Here is a 20,937-nt window from a genome sequence, read left to right on the forward strand (position 1 = left end):
CTGTACAACTACACAGGTTTGCGTCTCACCACTAAATTCCACTGTTTCCTTGGAAATGGCTTGGAGCCTCAAGGTTGAAAGCCAGCCCTGTGTATCTGAGTTAAGAAATCAAAATTTAAACATGTTTGGTGCTTAACCAGACAAGCTGGGGAAGCCAGTGTTTTAGTTAGCCATGTCTGGGAAGCCGTTGATTATAGTTCACCCAAATAGGGATGTGTTTATTTCAGGCTCCAAGAAGTCTGGGAGTAGGTAGCCAGGGCTGGTTCAGCAGCTCATAGATGGCAGGAGAAAACAGGCTCCTTCAGTCTCTCCCATTCTTAGCAACAGGGCTGACACCTCTTAGCATCAGAGGTGTTCCAAGCGGGAAGGAGGAGGCGAAACAGCACAGCAGATTCTGCATATATCTCATTTGGTCAAGACTAACGCATGGGTCCAATATTAGCTGGAAAGGAGGCTGGACATATGAGTTCTTAGCTTTCCAGTCTCCAGAGTTAGATCATAAGGCTGGAATAGTTGATGCAGAGCTTAGAATACACAGGTTGGAATGTAAGTCGGCTGGAACGCAGTATCTGCCAAGCCACTGAGGTGCTCCTTTAGAGCAGTGCTCCTCAAATTCAATGTGCCTATAAGTTACCTGGGAACTTTGTTCAACTGTAGATTCTGAATGAGCAGGTCTGGGGTGAGGCCCGAGATTCTGCCTTTCCCAAGTGATGCCAATGCTTCTGACCCGTGCACCACACTTTGAGCATTGAGTCCCTAGGATACTGAGGGCCAGGAGAAGAAAAAGGAGATAAAAAGGAATAAACCTGAAGTAGAGGAATAGACATCGATATGCACTCGTAGGAAAAAGGAAACTCAGTTCTCCATAACTGAGGCAGAGCAGTATGGAAGCCTCCTGACGAGAATGCCCAGATGAACTTCCCAATCAAAGGGACAGCTTGTTCCTGTAGGGTACTTGCATCCTGAAACCAATAATGGGACATTTAGGAAAGATTCATTTATATTGATAACGTTGATGGTTTGGAAAAGGATAGCTCAGCCTACCTGAGTGAATTAATTAGCACAGTGAGTTTCAAAGCCTGGGTCTGTAAGTAGAGGCATAAAAATAAAAGCATGAAAATGGAAAAAGCTGGAAAGTACAGGTTAACTCTCCAAGCTGAGATTGTCCCAGCAATTATCTTAAGGGTATAAGACTCAAATTGACAGTGTGAATTCAACTCAAACCGACAGGGTGCTTCCAGAGAAGAGAGTTTTGTTTTGTTTTTGATAATTTCAGGTGATGATACCACAGAGTTACCCACGGTCAGCAGTGACAATGAACCATCCAGGATGGTATTATCCATCAGGATTCCATACTTGCAAGGAACAGAAACCAAGTCTGGCTGACTTGAACATAAGGCAACTTACTGGAGGACTATAGATGCTTACAGAAATGATGGGTCTTGGGAATGGACAAGAACCAAAAGAATCCCCGAGGATTAGGAAGCAGAAACCCCAGCCACAGTCTTAGATCAGACAAAGTCTGTTTAGCACACCATTCCTTCCTACCCCTGAGTTAAAGTCCCAGAAGAGAACTTCCAGTTGGCCAAGCTTAGGTGATGTACTTTTTATTTTGGCTGGGTTGGGTCCTCGTTGCTGTGCGTGGGCTTTCTCTAATTGCGGTGAGCGGGAGCTACTCTTTGTTGTGGTACGCAGGTTTCTCATTGCAGTGGCTTCTCTTGCTGCAGAGCACGGGCTCTAGGCTCACGGGCTTCGGTAGTTGTGGCTCGCGGGCTCCAGAGCGCAGGCTCAGTAGTTGTGGAGCACAGGCTTAGTTGCTCCGTGGCATGTGGGATCTTCCTGGACCAGGGATCGAACCCGTGTCCCCTGCATTGGCAGGCGGATTCTTAACCCCTGCACCACCAGGGAAGTCCCTTAGGTGATATACTTTTATCCTGCCAGGTCCTCTTGGCTTCTGTAAAAATTTGTTGGCATTTAGAATTGCTCTCCCACCAAGACTACACTATGCAAAAACCTAACTCCCCCAAAAGAAATCCAAATGATACCAGACAGATGAGATGGACGCTGGGCGATCAAAAACAGTAACAAATGCTTGCTGTAAGTGGAAAATACGGTTTCTCTCAAGTACAAACTCCAACTGGTTGCTGGTGGCTGCCTGGAGTATATGCTGAGAAGGTTTCTGAAACCATGTCCAAGCATAATGGGAAAAGGTGCCGTGACTGATTAGTGGAGTTGACGATCGCCACAGAAAGAGGAAGTAGTGAAGTATGTCCCAGCTCTTTGCCATTTTTTGCATAGCAGACATCTCCCTCCTCCATAAAAGCTTTCTCTCACCATTCCTGCTAGAAATAAACCCTCCCTCTTTGGCTCATATTATATTCCACTCCTGAATAGCTGAGCAACTACTAGCAACAATCTGAGCCCCTCTGTGCCTCCACTTTTCATGGGTTAATGCAATGTTAATACCCAATTCAAAGGGTGGTTTTGAGTGTTATATACACTAAAACATGGCAAACATTTTGCCTAATGCCTGGCAGAAAGTCAGCACTCAGTATTAGTATGCCCCCAATATGAACCTCTTTATGACCAATGATACATTCAGTGCTGTGTCATGGCTCTTCGTGTGTAAGTACACAGAGGTAGGATCAAGGGACACTGGACTTTGAAACCTCCTACTCATACCTTTTCCACTCACTGGCTGTGTGGCCTAGTCTTATTTATCACTGTGTTTCTACCACCCAGTAGAGCACATTATCACTTACAGCAAGAGCTCAAGGAACAGGTATTGAATGAATGAGGTTAACCTCTCTGAGCCTCAGTTCTCCCAGCTATAAATTGGGATCCGACCTGAAAACATCAACATCGCCTGGTACAGTCTTTAACCCCCTATTTGCTGCCTCAGAAACGTTAAGTTTCCTTCCTGTCTCAAAAACTGGTATTTTCAGTGAATTCAAAAAATGGCCCTGGAGTGTGATCCATTTCATATACTCAGATTAAACCAGTGAGTAGCTGGATTCAATTAGATTTGAACACATATTTTAAAAACATAAATGTATGAGCCACAAAGGAACCCACTTCAATTTTAACTGAAGGTAACTGAAATATACATTTCTATAAGGAAGAAGCCAGACCAAAAGAATCTTCTTTGTTCCTTCCCCCTTCATTATTCCAAGAGGTGTCAAATTATTGACATACACCCAGAAAGTGGTTTTCATGGACTTCAGAGGAATAGGAACAAAAGTACACTATTAAAATAAAGCAAATGGGCTTCCCTGGTGGCGCAGTGGTTGAGAGTCCGCCTGCCGATGCAGGGGACGCGGGTTCGTGCCCCGGTCCGGGAAGATCCCCCATGCCACGGAGCAGCTGTGCCCGTGAGCCACGGCCGCTGAGCCTGCGCGTCCGGAGCCTGTGCTCCGCAACGGGAGAGGCCACAACAGTGAGAGGCCCGCGTACCGCAAAAAATAAATAAATAATAAATAAAATAAAGCAAATGCTTACTATTATTTTTAGCTCCAAAACTAGAATGGATAAAAATTGAAAACTGCGTATTTCTGCAAGCTCTAAAGGACTAGTCATTCTGAAAACAAATGTATACTTCCTTTAAGATACACTTGGAAGATAAAATCACTGTAATAAGTTGAAACTCAATGTGGTCTCCTTTCACAATAGGATTTAACTAGAGGGAGAAATTTTCTAGCAATCTGTACTTCTGTACAAACACAGATGCATGAAAGAATAGTTTGGGAACTCTGTTTGCTCCACGGTAAAAAATAAAAGCTGCTCTTTTCATTTAAAAATGTTTCAATTACCTTTTGCTTCCTTCTGTTCTACCTTACAGATGATTTCTTTTCTTCTTTCTTGGTTGCTTTCCATTTCCACTTATGGAAAAGGAAGCCAACTGCATAATTCTTATGGTAGATCTATACCCTGTTGATGACAGAGCTCTCTTAATTTTCCAATTGTGGGTTTTAGCTACATTAGGCAAGAACTCTGGTTTTTGTCCTCTCTAAAGAATACTGACAGAAATCGAGCCATAGCAAAACACCCATTTGAGTGTTTGTGTGTTTGTGTCAATGTGTCTGTGTGGGCATATACAAAACACAGAGGAAGCAATAGGCTAATTTAAATGATGACTGTTTTTAACAAAAATTTCTCTTTACTAAGAGGAAGCGAAATGTCACGTGGGCCACAGGTTGATCATCAGAAAAGCAGGACTTTCAGTTCTCATTTCTTGGCTAAATAGGTCTGTGAGTGTGGTAGTCAGCCTCCAAGATGGTGTTCATGATCTCTTCCTTCCGCACTTACATGGTCCCCGCCCACATTCCATCAGGGTAGGTCTATGTAATTGACAGAACACGGCAGAAGTAACGTTTACCACTGCTGAGGCTAGAGCATAAGAGACATTGTGGCTTGTCTACCTGGCTCTCTTGGCTCACTTACTCTGAGGGAAGCCAGTTGCTGTGTTATGAGAACACTCAAGCAGCCCTGTGGAGGGGCCCTGATGGGGTTCAGGGAAGGCCACTCCAGAATGTGCCACTTTGGCATGTGGATTATTTTGAACTGAAGACAGTCAAGGTCCAACAGACTCAGGAAGAGCTTTTTACCTCCCCCTTAACTCCATATAAGAATTTACATAGGGCTTCCCTGGTGGTGCAGTGGTTGAGAGTCCGCCTGCCGATGCAGGGGACACGGGTTCGTGCCCTGGTCCGGGAAGACCCCACGTGCCGCGGAGCGGCTGGGCCCGTGAGCCATGGCCGCTGAGCCTGCGCGTCCGGAGCCTGTGCTCCGCAGCGGGAGAGGCCACAGCGGTGACAGGCCCGTGTACCGCAAAAAAAAAAAAAAAAAGAATTTACATAGAAGTCCTGGTCCTAGAAGATACCTACAAAGAGTATGGCTTAGGTGTGGTGAGCTTGGGGACTGGGAGGGGATGTCAGCAGGGCCTGTTTGTTCAAAGCTTTCTGCATGTCCCATTGTCTCTGCAGGCATGACAAACATTTGTTTACCAAACATTTGCTTTTCTTACCTCCCTGTGAATTGCCTTCCTCCTCTTTACAGCCCCAGATCCCTACCCCCTTCTCCTTAGCTCAGGATGGCATATAAGCTTCAATTGCCTGACTGTCTTTGACCCTCACATGTCTATGTGGCTCCCATACATACAATTAATGTGTCTTATGTCAATTTAATTATTACACCAGCCAAAGAACCTAGGATAGAAGAAGGGAAACTTTCCTCCCCCACAGCCCACATGGTGAGGAACAGAGATTTATGACCAACAGTCACTTCAGTGGGCTTGGAAGGAAATCTTCCAGCCCCAGTCAAGCCTTCTGATGACTCAAGTCTTGGCTGACATTTTGACTGCGACCTCATGAGAGATCCTGAGCCAGAACCAATTAAGTAGTTCCTCAGTTCCTGACCCTCAGAAACTATGACATAATACAATCGTCCTTTGGTATCCACGGGGCGTCGGTTTCAGGACCCACTGCTGATACCAAAATCCCTGGATGCTCAAGTCCCGTAGTCGGCCCTCCATATGCATGGGTTCTGAATCTGCACATTCAACCAAGCACACATCACAAATGTCGTTACATTATCTGCAGTTGGTTGAATCCGCCGATGTGGAACCCCCGGATATGAAGGGCCAAGTATACTGAAAACAATCTGCATATAAGTGGACCTGTGCAGTTCAAACTTGTGTTATTCAAAGGTCAACTGGAAGCATTCATTCTCTTAAGCCACTAAATTCTGGGGTACTTACAGTAACAATAGGTAACTAATACAATTACCCAGTAGGAGGAGCCATTTTATGTTGCCATTTCTCAGGTTATTTTTATTCAGTCAACTAATATTTACTGCCTAACATGCCAGACATTATTAAAATGAGAGTTGGACTAAATGCTCCTTCCAGAAATAACATTTTGATGTTCATGGATAATCACAGAATCTGTCAGACTATTCTTTCAATAGAATCTGCAGTTTGCTAGATCGAATGCTCACTTTTAGAGAAGAAGTCCAAACACTACCTGAAACCCATACCATTAATTGGATGACCCAACAATCATTCCCTTATCACTTGTTGCTTTCACACTAACACACTGGAAACACTACTAATTGGTTTTTTTCAGCTTCCCTTGCCATCAGTGGTGGCCATGTAACATAATGCTGGCCAATGAGACAGAAATAGTCATTTGTTTAAAGGGTTTCCAGGAAAGATTTTGATAAAATAGGCAAATAATGCTGCCACCACTCTTCCCTCTTTCTTCCTGCCTTGGCTATGGCCCAATGCCTGGAGCTGTGGCAGCCATATTGTAACCATGAGGAAAAGGCCTAGGGAATTAAGACATATCGGGCCTTGACATAGCTGAGCTGCCAAATCAATACCAGTAGCTCCCTGCCTCCAGAGATGCAGTACTTCCTATTTAAGTCATAAAAGTTACGCTTTGTATTTCTTATAGCCAAATTCAGTCTGAATTGATACAACTGATACAATATCATAGAAAGTGATTGATTTCAAAAGAAATAAGGAAGAGTTTTCCCACTAATATATCTCCTTTGCTCTGAATTCCATGAATTGTTGAGATATATTTTTCTTAACATCAACACCAACAACAAAAAAGCCTCTCCCTGCCTTCCTAAACAATAGGCAATAGTGTATTCATAAGACAACATTTCTTGAGTCCTCACCATGAAAAAAGCACTGTTCTAGAAGTATTAATTCATCTAATCTTCATAATTCCTTGAGGTCAATACTATTATTTTCTACATTTTACAGATGAGGAAACATAGAAGTTAAGGAAACTTGCAAGGTTTCATAACTAGTTAAATAGTAAAGCTGAAACTTAAACTAAAATCAGGTAGTTTCTTTTTTGTTTTGTTTTAAAGTTTTTATTAAGAGAATTTCCAAACATATAAAAAGTAGAATAGTTACAATGAACTTTCATATACTCATCAACCAGTTTCAACAACAATCAAGATTTTGCCTTTCTTATCCCTCTCTGCATTTTTTTTTTTCCTGAAGTGTGTTAAAGACTCCCTGGACATCATATAATTTCACCTATAAATATTTCAGTCTATCTCTAGCAGATAAGGACTGTTAAAAATACCATTATCATACCTAACACAATTAAAAATAATTCTTTACTAATTCTAATACTTGGTATATGTTCAATTCCCACCCCCTCCCCCATCTCAAAAAACTTTGGATTGTTTAATCAGGTCCAAACAAGGTCTACTTACTGCATTCACTGATATATAAGATCATTTAGTTTTTATCTTCACCATTTTGCTTCCTTACCTGACATAATCAGATACAGAAATAAACACAAGAAAAAGTAGCCTCCTCCAACTGCCCCCCCCCCAAAATGCACAGGATCTTCCACATTTTTAATTTAAGCTCCTTTAGTATTTTCTCCTTCTGTAACTTTAAATTTTATGTACAGCCAGCAGGTGGAAAAGAGCTGGGCTAAGCAATAGAGTAAGATGTTAGATACATGAGTCTGGATGGAAGGAAAAGTAACAGTAACAGCTGTCATCATATCTAACACTCATTGAGTTTCTGCCTTAAACTATGCACTACTCTGGTAGGTATCAAATCATCTTTTTTTTTTCTTTCTTTCTTTCTTGGCCATGCTGCGCAGCATGCAGGATCTTAGTTCCCCGACCGGGGATCGAACCTGTGCCCCCTGCAGTGGAAGTGCGGAGTCTTAACCCCTGGACCACCAGGGAAGTCCCACCATGTCATCTCATATATATAAAGATCTAGGGTTGTTTCCCCAAGGGTCGGTTAGGGCTGATTTTCAAATGACCACTCAAATCAACGGAGACACAAGTATCCACGAATTAAGAGAAAACCAAAGGCATCCTCAGATGAACCTTGGGGAAATGTAACCAAAGCTCTTTAATAGAAAGACGAAAAATTAAATAGCTATGCTTTATTGAACCCTTCCTCTGTGCCAGACACTGCACTGAATGCTTTACACCCATCATCTGTAATCTTCACACAACTCTAAGAAGTAATTCCTACCGTTAGCTTTTGGTTCCCTCTGTCCCCTGGCCACACCTGCTGGGAGGTGAGAGGAGGGGATGCAGAGGCTGGGAGTAACTAGATAAAATCTCTCAGGCACCAGTCCCATCCTCTATGTTCTATACATATGAAATAATTGGACTCTTGGCTCAGAGGCCAAAGATGAAGGACGGCAATAGCAGTAGTCAGAGTAACATCAATTGCACTGGTTCCCAAGCCCCAATTCCCACACTGATGCCTGAACATGCAGTGAGGAACTCTGAGCCTTGGAAACACAGCTCTTTGATAAGAGGGCTGCTACTAAACCTGCCCTGGAGAGAGACAAACTTCATTACTATCCTGGAAAGCAAGCAAATCTGCCCTCTGCTTTGGAGAAAGACACTATCTCTATCTTGTAAGGCTTTTCATTACACAAGTATCCTTTGAAAGACAGTCTAGAATGCAAATCTGCAGATGCCTTTGCTCAGAAGACGTGCAGAAATGCGAGACACCCGTGGAGGATTATCTCCCAACAAACAAATGATCCAGAAAGGTTTTCACAGGGTCATTCCAGCGTTCCCAGGTAAGTATGAATGTAGGAACTGAAATTAGGATTGTACATATTACTGAGCTTCTATTTACTTAATCATTTGGAAAGCAATCATAGAATGTTCGTAGCCTAAGATGTCAAAAATGATTCACCTATTTTGAAGAAAATATAGTATGGAAAAACATTTATAAATATTAGGTGTCCTTCAGGGCCTGACACGTAGAAAGACTTCACAGAACCCACTTATATCCACCACCATCTATATTTAGTCATCGACATCCTATCACTGCACTCTCGAACATTCAGTCATTAAAGTCATCAAATGTGCTTTCTGAGAATAAAGTTATTAATGATATTGATGATGAAGTTTATGAATAAATGTGTCAATACTCTAACTACTAAGCTGCTGAAAAAGCATTATAGACTAGGTGCAACTGGTTTAGTTCAATCATCAGTCTGTTAGATTAATGCCTAAATAACCCTATTAGGTTCCTCTTTACATATGAGGAAACCAGGACTCCCATAGATTAATTAGACCCCCTCAGATCACACAGCAGGTTGATGGCAAGAACCACATCTGTCTCATTCCACATGTAATCCCAAAATGTATCCACAGGATTCTTTTGATCACATTTCGACACATCAAAGTAGTCTTGGAAGCCAGGAACTTTCATAGGTTCTTAGTAAAAGAACTGGATGTAGGGTCTGAGCCAAAAAAAAAAAAACACTATTTTTTTTTCTAAAATAAACACTCTCCAGTCAGGAATTGAGACCTGAAAATACCTTTTCCCAAGTGGAATGGGAAAATATAAGCTATGATGTTTGTAAAAGCTATTCAATGATGAACTAGCCTCTGGGTAATCCTAAATCTCTTTTGGTAGTTCCCTGAATGTTATGAGGTTAATTATAACTTGGGAATGACACCTACAGTCCTCAGTCATTTTTCTAGTGCCAACAAGAGCCCAGAAAAATTATTTAAGCCACATCACATATGTTGAGAAACAAAGTTCAACTGACTAAATTCGAAGATCTAATTGGATTTATTCAAGGATTCTTTTCTCACTAGTGCTGACTAGGAAATTCTAGATTGATTGGCTTAAAATTCCACAATTGGGAAAGACTGAAACTGCAATTAGGTCAGGTATAAAGTCTTCATGGGGCTTAGCACAAGTGACTCCATTTGAGGCTTGGTGTTTCTTTTTAACACATTTATGAGGAAAAAAACAACAGGATTATTTATTAATTAATAGGAATCTCCATCCTTGGAATTTTTAAACTACCTTTAAACATACAGAAAACATAGGAAATAAATCCTAATCATGTTTAACATAGGAAATAAATAACACATAGGAAATAAATAGGAAAACATAGGAAAAAGAAATAGAAAACATAGGAAATAAATCCTAATTATGATATTATAAATGTCACAGTGTAAGAGCCCCATAGTTTGATACAAAATAGCTTTCTAACGATGTATGCAAATTCCAGTGTGAGAAAGTCAAACGATAGGATTACACAGGAATGAAAGGGAGCAGAATTTGCCACCGAAAATATGCCTCTTTGGGATAAGGATTATTTTAAGAAGGCTGTTTTTTTTCCCAGCAGACATGCGAAAAGCTCTGAAAACCAAGTGGAAGTTACCCTTTAGTAAGAACGATTTACAGTTACAAGGGAAATCTCCATATGTAAGGGTGTCTCCCTCTTAGTACCAGGAAGAGGAGGACGACTAGATCTTTAGAAACTCTTATCAATGGAGAAAGCTTGGACTTAAATGTGCATAACATCCTTACCTTTGTTTACTGTGCTTTGCCTTGAAAACCTGGCTCTCCCCTTGCCCCACGTCTTTTGTCTTTAGCTGCAGATGGTATCGAAGGTGGTGGCATGGGCCATCTGCGGGAGTGACTCAGCCTTCCTGGTTCTCTTATGTATACAAGAGGCATACATGATATTAAACTTCTGTTTGTTTTTCTCCCATTAATCTGTCTTTTATTACAGGTCTCATCCAAGAACCTAGAAGGGTGAAAGGGAAATTATTTTCCCCCCTTACAAGAGGATGTAATTCCCAGAGATATTAAAAAATATCAGAAAAACTCAAAACACATCGATCATTTTAACACACTCTTCAATAGTATATTTTCACCATTTTGGAGATGTTTATTATTTTTATTCATTTTCTTCACAATTAACGAAGTCTACATGTCTAAGTCTGATGAGCGTCTAAATAAAGTTAAAGATTATCAGCTTTCAGCATGCTTAAGGATCTATATTGTGTTTGAGATGCAGGCTTCTCTCACTGACATTTTTATAAAATAATAAAGAAAAATCTAACAAAACATTCAAATAATGGCACAAGCACTGCTGTGCAAAGATGGAGATGCTTCCAAACCTGACTGTGGATGGTACCGAACAAAACTTGGGTCCACTGGCCCGCAAGCAGTAAAGCCAATCTCCTGACGCCAGGCTGTGGTGAAGGGAAGGGCAACGTTTATCACAGGGCAGCAAGAAAGGAGTTCAGGACAGTTGGTGCTGAAAAAACCCGAACTCTCCGCAGGGTTTCAGCAAAGCATTTTCAAAGGGCAGGTGAAGGAGGGGCGTCCCAGGGTATGTGATTAGCTCATGCACAGTTCTCTGATTCTTAGTTGATGGCGAAGTAACAGGGCGGTGTCACAGGGGTTTGACAATATCAGTCCTTAGGCTCCGGTAGGTCTGGGACCACGTGCTCCTTATCATTGAGTAGTTAATTTCTTCAATTTGGTGGTGGTTTTAGCATCTGTAAAACAGCTCAGGAGATATGCATCAGATACTATTGTCTAGGTACTTCAGAGAGGAGCTACAGCAGAGGATGGGGGGCGGGGGCGGGGGCGGGGGGGTGGTCTGTCCCGGGAAGGCTCCATAGGGTCCTGCTGGGTTATGCTGAATGACAGGTAGCCCCAATATGTGATGGCTTGAAATCCTCATTCATCACCTGTTGTATGAAAATTTCAATTTGGCTCAGGAAAGGCAGTTTAAAGATTTCCCAAAGAATAATGGATTAATATGTAGGATGGATAAAACTCAAATGACAAAGGTCTGCACAGCCCCAAGGTAAAATACTTCTGAACTTCCCAGGTATGATGGTAGCAAGCTTGCACTGATTCTCCATATCCATTACGCCTGCAGACTGTCCACTGATGCACAGCACAGTTCGATTCAGAGTAGCCTTGGAAGCTGAGCAAAGCAATTAATGACACCCTGTTCTCTGGGAGAAATTCTGAGGGCTGTAGGGGAGATGAGCCTGACTGTGAAACTGACAGAGTCAGAGAGGAAGTGGGTGGGGGTGAGATGTAACTGCCTGCTCCAATAGCCACTCCTATTTCAGAAAGAACAGATCTGACAACACCTTTTCTGCAGGAAAACCATTTTCTGAGACGTTTAGGATTATAGATACCAGAAATTTGGCTAAGGGCTGTACCCATCAACTCCCCCACCCAGGTTAAAATCTGAGTCAGAAACTGTGACAATCCCTACTTGGTCCATAAACCTAACCAGGGGGAATAGCATCATCTTCACTGTTCGAGGTGTAGGGGGGCAACTGCCACCCCAAAATGCGTCTCTTTGGCATGAGGATTAATTTAGATTATTTTTTAAGAAACAAAAGACTCAGGAAGTCTTTCTACCTCACCCTAAAGAATTTAAAGGGCCTGTTCCTGGCATAGACCTATCACCAGAGATATCTTCAAACAATTAGAGCTAGATGTGGTCGGGGAAGCTCTTAAGAGATCAGAGTCCACTGTGTGTCCCACTGTCTCTGCCTGGCCCAGCAAATATTTGTTACCAAACACTTGCTTTTCCAGCTCCATGTGAATTGCCTCTCTCCCTTCTGAAGTCCCAAACCACTACTCTCAACATTCTCTTTTGTCTTGAGCTGAAGATGGTATTTAAGGTGAGGGTTTCAACTATTTTGGCGAGTGACTCAGTTTTCCTGGGTCTCTCCCATGTATACACGTTATTAAACTTTTGATTTTCTCCTGTTAATCTTTCTCATGTCAAGTTAATTCTCAGACCAGTCACAAGAACCTAGAAGGGTGGAGGAAAATTTCTTCTTCCCCAACACAGGCTAGGTCTTTCTTTCAAGGATACACTGGCAGGGAGATAAGAAAAAAAGAATTGAACATGGAAAGAGCAATAAAAATATTTTGCAACATTAAAGATTGATCACATAGCAGCTATTTTTCAAATGACCATGGTACAGGTACTCTGCTTGGCACTTTACATACTCATCTAATTTAATTTTCAGACCCTCGTCATAAAACAGAAATTATTTGCATTCTGGAGGTGAGGAAACTGAAGTGTGGGAAGGATAGCTAAATCTCCCAAAGTCACCTGACTGATGGGTGACAATGTTAGGGGAACCACTGACCAAAACCGCCCGCGCTGGCCAGGCACCATAGTAACCACTTGCACGAGTTATCTTACAACAGGAGGTCCTCATAAGGAACGCGAAACTAACAAGCTACCACCAACTGGAAGAATTTGGGGAAGGTCAAAAGGAGAGAGGAGACGCCAGTCCATCTGTCCTACCAACCTCCCAGAATCCTTCTCGCTGGAATGCATCTTGGTTGAGTGATGCATGTGCCACCAGGAAGGACCCTGAGTCAGAATGACTGGCCAGAGACAACCCGGAAACTAATCTCATCACCATAAAACCCGAGACTGCGAGCCACGTGGCAGAGAAGTCCTCCTGGGTTCTCTTGCCCTCCTGCTCTCCACCCGGGAGCCCCTCCCCAATAAAGTCTCTTGCTTTTTCAATTTATTTCCGAGTGTTAGAGAAGAGCCCACTCTCGGGCCCTGGAAGGGGTCCCCCTTCCTGCAACAGCAAGGCTGAGACTCAAATAAAATTGAGTCTCTGCTCCTAATCACAACCCCAAACCATCTTCCAGGGAAATATGGATCTGTGATTCTCAATACTTTCTCACCCTTACTCCATTATAAAAACAAATCACGGAGGGCGGGGCGGGGGGGGGGGTTCCTGTTACAATGCAGCTTCTAATTCAGGAAATTTGGAGTGAAGGCCAAAAATCTGCATTTCTAACAAGCTCCCTGGGAACGGTGATGCTGCTGGAGCTCAGACCACAGTTTGAGTAGCAAACTGCGAAACATGGCACTGTGGGAAAACAGAAGAAAACTGGGCTTTCAAAAAATAGAGAAGAAAATGCGAACTCTCTGAAGTAGGCAATTCAAGGTGAAATGAAAGCACAAAAGGCCGGAATGAAAATAGAAGGCTCTGAGAAGGCAAGCGCGGAAGTGAGAGCCGAAAACAATTGAAAAGACTCCAAGGAAACTACCAAGGCAGAAGTGTCCACCGGAGCTAACAAAGGGGTGGAATCTACATTAGAGAACAAACAAATCAAAAATGTGTAAGGCCAACTTGAACGGCATTCCAAAAATGACGAGGAAAAAGAATAGACGGATGAAAATGTAAGAGATTACAGCTATGGGGACAAAGACGCAAGCTTCTGCAAATAGGCATTGCAAAGGGGAACCAGGACAACGGGGGCAAACAGTAAACGTGAAGATACAGGAGAAGAAAACATTACTACTTAAGATACTAAGACATAACACTAGTTCTGAATGATGAAGGGTCGGACATCTTCTGTGGCAGACACTGCTGGTGTCCCACCCAGTCTCACCTCCACCCACTTCAGAGTCCACCTGTAGCTAAAGTGGGTGGTCCTAGACCCCCTGGCAGCTCCCTGCCTCAAGCACCCATGTCCCTCTCTGTGACCAAGGAAGCGCGTTCAGCCTGTGCACTGGGCAGCCCAGTCTCAACACCTCGGTCAAATCAATGAAGGCGGGACAGGAGTCAGTGGCTAAATGCTCCAGCTTCCGCTTCACAGGCTGGGACAGTTCTGAGGAGTCTCCTACATTGTCTTCCAATAGGCCCAGCAGGATTGAGCCCCAGTTGCCCACAGCTGTAACACACACATTAACTTGTTTCTCAGGTTTTCTCTCTTCCTTACCTCATTCCCCACTCCTTCACTCGTGCATCCTGGGGTCACCTCCCAATTGAGTGATCGGTTCCCAAGTCCTTGTCTCAGGGTATGCTTTTGGGGAAACAGGAGACGTGACCCAAAGATGTCAGATGAAAATACCTAACTATATTCAAAAGGAAAGAAATTCCATATTTAACAGTGTGTTATTTAAAGGATCAAGTGCTCCCACCTGCCCACCATTTTGAATTCAGGATGGAGGAGGCAATGATGTGGGTGACATATAAGCCTTCCCACATCCCATCCCTTATACCACTTCCCCCTCTTTGGGCTCCACCGTACAAGGTTATAATACCCAGAATGTTCTAGAGCATGATTCCTGGTCTCCCACTCTTATCTGTAAACTCCTCACAAACTAGAACTGTGTTTTATTAGCTTTGTATCCCGAGCACCTAACACAGTACCTTGTACAGAGATGGGTCTCGATAACTTTGTTAAGTAAATGCTGGATGAATCACTGGGTCCAAATACTGCTCTGCCACTAACAAGATGCGTGACCTTGGACAACTCACTTAACCAGTCTGAATCATAGTTACATCCATCTGTAATATGAGAGAACTCAACTCTATGTTCTCTGAGGTCAAGTTACTATATGAAATCAGATAAGCGAAATGTCTCCCTACTCTCCCATCTCTTAAGCCTGATTAATGAAGCATAAAGCTGGCTACACTAATAAAGGAGCATTCAAATCTTTTCGGACCACATTAATCTATAACTAAGATATATCCTAAAATCCTAGCATTTAGCAACCTCTTTGGGGGCCGAAGTAAAACTGTACTGGTGATTATTACGTACTCTCAATGACCAAGGCATTGTCTAGACCTATGTTGTCCAATACAGCAACTGTCAGTCCCATATGCCTATTGGGCACTTGAACTGTGCCTAGTCCAAAATGAGATGTGAAGTAAGTATAAGATACACACTGGCTTTCAAACATTTAATACCAAAAAATGAAGAAGAAGAATGTAAAATATCTCAACAATTATGTTATATTGATTACGTGTTAAATGATCATATTGGGCTAAATATATTATTAAAATTAATTTTACCTATTTCTTTTTACTTTTTTAAGGTAGCTATGAGAACATTTAGCATGAAGAAAGTTTAGTGACTCATTCTATGTCTACTGGGCGGTGCTGCTCTAGAAGCTATCAGAGATAGAAAGATGAGTGGCTTAGTCTCTGACCTTTAAGATGACTTTAGTATAGTGGAGAGAGAAATGGAGAGGAGGAATAGATCCAAAAGTAACCGATACAAGACAGAGCGACTGTGAGACAAAAGAATAGAGAGACAAAGTGCTACCCGAGTGAAGGGGAGGGGATCATTCCATCGCGGGGTTTTATTTGAAGGGGGATTCTGGGCGGGGTGGGCGTGGATTTCATACACAGAAAATCACCCTGCTGTGTTTCGGCATCATTTTTCTCACAGAGATTTGGGTATTATCACAATAGGCATTTGCTAACAGTTGCAGAGGAACCAGAGAAAACCAACCGAAACCTGGACTCAAAGATATCATTGTCCTTAAAATCCTCTGAGTACAAGAAAAAATCTTGTTTTTATTTCCTGCCTGCGGTGTTAAAATCTATGCACGGATGGGATGATACAAATTCTCCAAAATAAAGCACTACGGCTCGACTTTCCCTATACTGCTGTAAAAAGACAAACTGTTGCTCACAATGCAGTCTCTTGAATTGGCTAAATGGTCTTTCAAATAAACATATTGAGAGATGGGTCTCCCGGGTGCTTATAAATTTCTCCAGTCCCTTAATGAATGTTATCAGTGTGACTTCATGACAACTGGATGGAAAATGAAAAACGTGATGTGGAGCAGAGTTGGCTGGGATGGGTTTAATAGACATCCACTTTGTAATTCCAGATTCACAATGGTCTTACGCAATAGCAAGTGAGACCTACAGGCAGAAAACAGAATTCTACCTTTAACAATCCAATAGCTAACATGTAAAAGAATGAAATGAGAACATTCTCTAACACCATACACAAAAATAAACTCAAAATGGATTAAAGACCTACATGTAAGATGGATACTATGGAACTCCTAGAGGAAAACATAGGCAGAACACTCTTTGACATAAATCACAGCAATATCTTTTTGGATCCATCTCCTAGAGTAATGGAAATAAAAACAAACACAAACAAATGGGACCTAATGGGAGCAACCTAAATGCCCATCGACAGATGAATGGATAAAGAAGATGTGGTACATATATGTAATGGAATACTACTCAGCCACAAAGAAGAATGAAAAAATGCCATTTGCAGCAACATGGATGGACCTAGAGATTATCATACTGAGTGAAGTAAGTCAGAGAAAGACAAATATATGATATCACGTATATGCAGAATCTAAAAAAAAAAAGATACAAATGAACTTATACACCGTAGAAACAGACCCACAGACATAGAAAACAAAGTTATGATTACCAAAGGAGAAAAGGGGATGGGGGAGGGATAAATTAGGAGTTTGGGATTAATATATACACGTTACTATATGTAAAATAGATAACCAACAAGGACCTACTATAGAGCACCAGGAACTATACTCAACATTTTGTAATAACCTCAAAGGAAAAGAATCTGAAAAAGAATATATGTGTGTATATATATGTGTATACATGTGTTTACATATATATATATATGTATAAAACTGTATCACTTTGCTGCACACCTGAAACTAACACAACATTGTAAATCAACTACACCCCAATAAAAAAAAACTCAAACAAACAAAAGAACAACAATCCAATAGCTACTCCTTCTTTTCCTTCCTAACAGAATTCTGCTTTTGCTGGAAGAGGCAATATGCCCGGCTAAAAACTTCTTTCCCCAGCCTCTCTTGGAGACAGGATAACCAGATAACACAGTTGAGGCCAATGAAGCGTAGTAGGAAGTTGAGCAGGGCTTCTAAGGGAGCTCCTGCACCACGGCAGACTCAGACACGGCATCCTCCACCGTGCACTCTCTGCTCTGCCCTTCTTCATGCCTGCAATGTGGGCACAGTCACTGGGGGGCGGGGAATAGCTGATTACGGCCCCGCAAGCAGCAATCGCACACTGAGGATGGTTGAGGAAGGAGCTGGAGCCTGGAGCCGGGGAGTCATTATGGAGCCACCAGGCCTAGAATGTCCAACTCCAGACTCTTTGTTATGTGCAAAATATTAAATAACTATTTGTTTAAGCCACTTCGGTTGTGTACCCAACCAATGATTACAGCTTCTTTGTTTGGTTGGTGATTTTCACCAGATGGGTTGATGTGTGTGATCTACCAACGCAACATTAATGGCAATGGCAGTGTCCATCATTACTGATTAATGGAACATGTAACCTAAAAAAATAAAACACATAAGCTGCAAGAAAGGTTATACTGGGCGTGACCTGTGGTTTTTCTGGTCCAGTGTTGTCACGGACTGTATTCACTAACACATCTTAAGAGCCTGAGGACGATGATAAACTTGTATTGAGTACTTGCTATTGACCAGGCACTGTTTTCAATGTATTATAGATATTATGCCTTTAATCCCTGGACGGATTCTGTGGCAAACGTAGTTATTTTTCCCATGATACAGATGAGGGGAAGGGAGGGCATGTGGAATTAAATGATGTGCCCCGAATCCCAACTACTAAGTGGTAGATGCATCAGAATTCAAATCCATGTGAGCTGATGCTAGAGCATACCCCTCTACCACCTATATTTGATTGCCTGCGGCTCACAAAGAGCCCGAAATGCTTCCCTCAATGATTCTTTAAATGCCTAGGGTAACCATTCTTTTTTTAAAATTGAAGTATACTTGACTTTCAATATTATATTAGTTTCAGGTATACAATGTACATTATATCCGATATAAAATTATTATAAAATATCGACTATATTCCTTGTGGACCATTCTCTCTCTCTCTCTCTTTTTTTTTTTAAAGAGCTTCAAATGCTTGGCTTATTTATTTATTTATTTATTTATTTTTGGCTGTGTTGGGTCTTCGTTTCTGTGCGAGGGCTTTCTCTAGTTGCGGCAAGCGGGGGCCTCTCTTCATTGCGGTGCACGGGCCTAGCACTATCGCGGCCTCTCTTGTTGCGGAGCACAGGCTCCAGACGCGCAGGCTCAGTAGTTGTGGCTCACGGGCCTAGTTGCTCCGCGGCATGTGGGATCTTCCCAGACCAGGGCTTGAACCTGTGTCCCCTGCGTTAGCAGGCAGATTCTCAACCACTGTGCCACCAGGGAAGCCCTCTCTCTCTCTTTTTAAAAACACCTACCTAATGTTTTAATGTCTTGAACCTATTTACAATTTTATTCAATGCTACTGATACTTCTCCTGGCTTCTCATGGTATGTTTCAAAAGCATCACCACCACCACAAGCAGGGTCACCCAGGACGTATCTCCAGCTGATGGTGGGTTAGAGATAAAATAACGACACATACTCTTTGGTTTGGAACAGGCCAGTTTATATATCCACTGTCCCAGCATCTTGTCAAGTTTAGCATTTGTTCTGGATTTTTCATTTTTAATGAAGTGACATTATTTTTTAACAGCTTTATTGAGATATCTTTGTATATATTTAAAATATATAATATATAAAATTGTATATATTTAAGGTGTCCAATATGATGTTTTGATATACCTCTATCTTGTGAAAAGATCACCACATCAAGCTAATTAACATATCCATCATCTCTGCAGAGTTATCACTGTGCGTGTGTGGTGAGAAGATTTAAGATCTATCCTTCTAGCAAATTTCAAGTCTACAATACAGTACTGTTAACTATCCTCACCGTTCTGTACGTTAGATCTCTAGAATTTACTCACCTTGGAACTTCCCTGGTTGCACAGTGGTTAAGAATCCGCCTGCCAATGCAGGGGACACGGATTCGAGCCCTGGTCCGGGATGATCCCAAACGCCATGGAGCAACTAAGCCCGTACGCCACAACGACTAAGCCTGCGCTCTAGAGCCCACGAGCCACAACTACTGAGCCTGTGTGCCACAACTGCTGAAGCCCATGCACCTAGAGCCCATGCTCCGCAACAAGAGAAGCCACCGCAATGAGAAGGCCGCGTACCGCAACAAACATTAGCCCCTGCTCGCCACTACAGAAAACCCGCGCGCAACCAAAAATAAATAAATAAATAAATAATAAAAATTAGCTATTAAAAAAAAGAATTTATTCCCCTTGCATAACTGAAACTTTGTACCCTTTGACCAATATTGCCCCATTTCTCCCTTCCCTCATGTCCTGGCAACCATCATTCTACACTCTCCCTCTGCTATGGCCTCCTGCAGTAGTGTGCGACACCCAAAGGCAGCCAATAGAATTCACCTTTTAACAAGTGATTAAGTATTAAACATGGCTACTAATAACCAATCGCTTCTTTTCCAGTCTTTTCCAGATACAGATTTCTCTCCACCACCCTTTCAAGGACAGCATGCAGAGCACCAGTTGATAAAATGAAGTGCTCTCAGACTAGAGCATCTAAGGACAGGGCATCAGTTACCTGTTACTGTCTAACAAACCACCCCAAAACTTCATGACTTAAAACAACCACTGTTTTGTTTGCTCCTAAGTCTATGTGGCGGCAGCTTGGCCTGGTAGCTCAAATATCACTAAATGATCTAGACAGTGCTTATCAAACATTCTGGTCTTGGGATCCCTTGAGGACCACAAAGAGCTTTCATTTAACTGGATTATAGTTATAGATATTCACCATATTAGACAGAATTTTTTTTTAAACATGAATACATAAGCACACATTTTCTATTAACCATCAGCAGTGATGTCATCACACATCACACAACCTCTGGAAAATTCAAATACGCACTTGTGAGCGAAGGAGAGCAAAGAAGGCACTTAGGATTATCCCCATCTTAGGATAAGACGTCTTAGGATTACTATGCAAATAGTTTTGAACTCACAGACCCCCTGAAAGGGCCTCAGGGACCACCAAGAGTCATCAGACCACACTTTGAGAACTGCTGGCCTAAGATGATCTTGTGCACATGTCTGAAAATTGGTACCAGCTGACCCCCGGGCTTCTCTCTCATTATACTACAGTCTCCCATCCCCCCCCAGCCATGGTGATCTCAGGGCAGCAAAGAGAGTAAAAGAGGAAGCTACAAAGGGTCTTGACGTCTTGATCAGCAATCCCTCAAGAGTGCTTCCACTACCCTCTAATGGTCAAAACAAACCACGGGGCTATCCCAGGTTCAAAGGGAAAAGAAGTAGGACCCAGCTCTCGGTGGTAGAAGTGCAAAGATATGGCCTTCTTGGCAAACAATCTCCCTCGGACAGCTAACCCCTTCTAGAACGAGGTGGTTGTAGGGCAAATAGTTGACGCTGCTGACTCAGCTGGTC

The 20,937-nt window shown here is 42.3% G+C and overlaps 2 long non-coding RNA genes across 3 annotated transcripts in view; both read right to left on the reverse strand.

Annotated features, from left to right (window-relative positions):
- Positions 1 to 473: 473 nt before the first annotated feature.
- LOC307180060 lies at positions 474 to 11,316 on the reverse strand. 2 transcript variants are annotated; one of them, XR_013825658.1, is made up of 3 exons: positions 10,936 to 11,316; positions 10,340 to 10,559; positions 474 to 764 (listed from the first exon to the last, which is right to left on the reverse strand). It is a non-coding gene; the product is annotated as an uncharacterized lncRNA (long non-coding RNA). The 2 variants fall into 2 exon arrangements; XR_013825659.1 differs by lacking the exon at positions 474 to 764 and adding an exon at positions 907 to 962.
- Positions 11,317 to 14,543: 3,227 nt separating this feature from the next.
- LOC307180061 overlaps positions 14,544 to 20,937 on the reverse strand; it is a 37,948-nt gene continuing 31,554 nt past the window's right edge. The window contains exon 3 of the long non-coding RNA XR_013825660.1: positions 14,544 to 14,684. This is a non-coding gene — a long non-coding RNA (uncharacterized lncRNA). The remainder of the gene's footprint in view (positions 14,685 to 20,937) is intronic.

The sequence above is a fragment of the Stenella coeruleoalba genome, assembly GCF_951394435.1.
Source record: "Stenella coeruleoalba genome assembly, chromosome: X".
NCBI classification, from domain to species: Eukaryota; Metazoa; Chordata; class Mammalia; order Artiodactyla; family Delphinidae; genus Stenella; species Stenella coeruleoalba.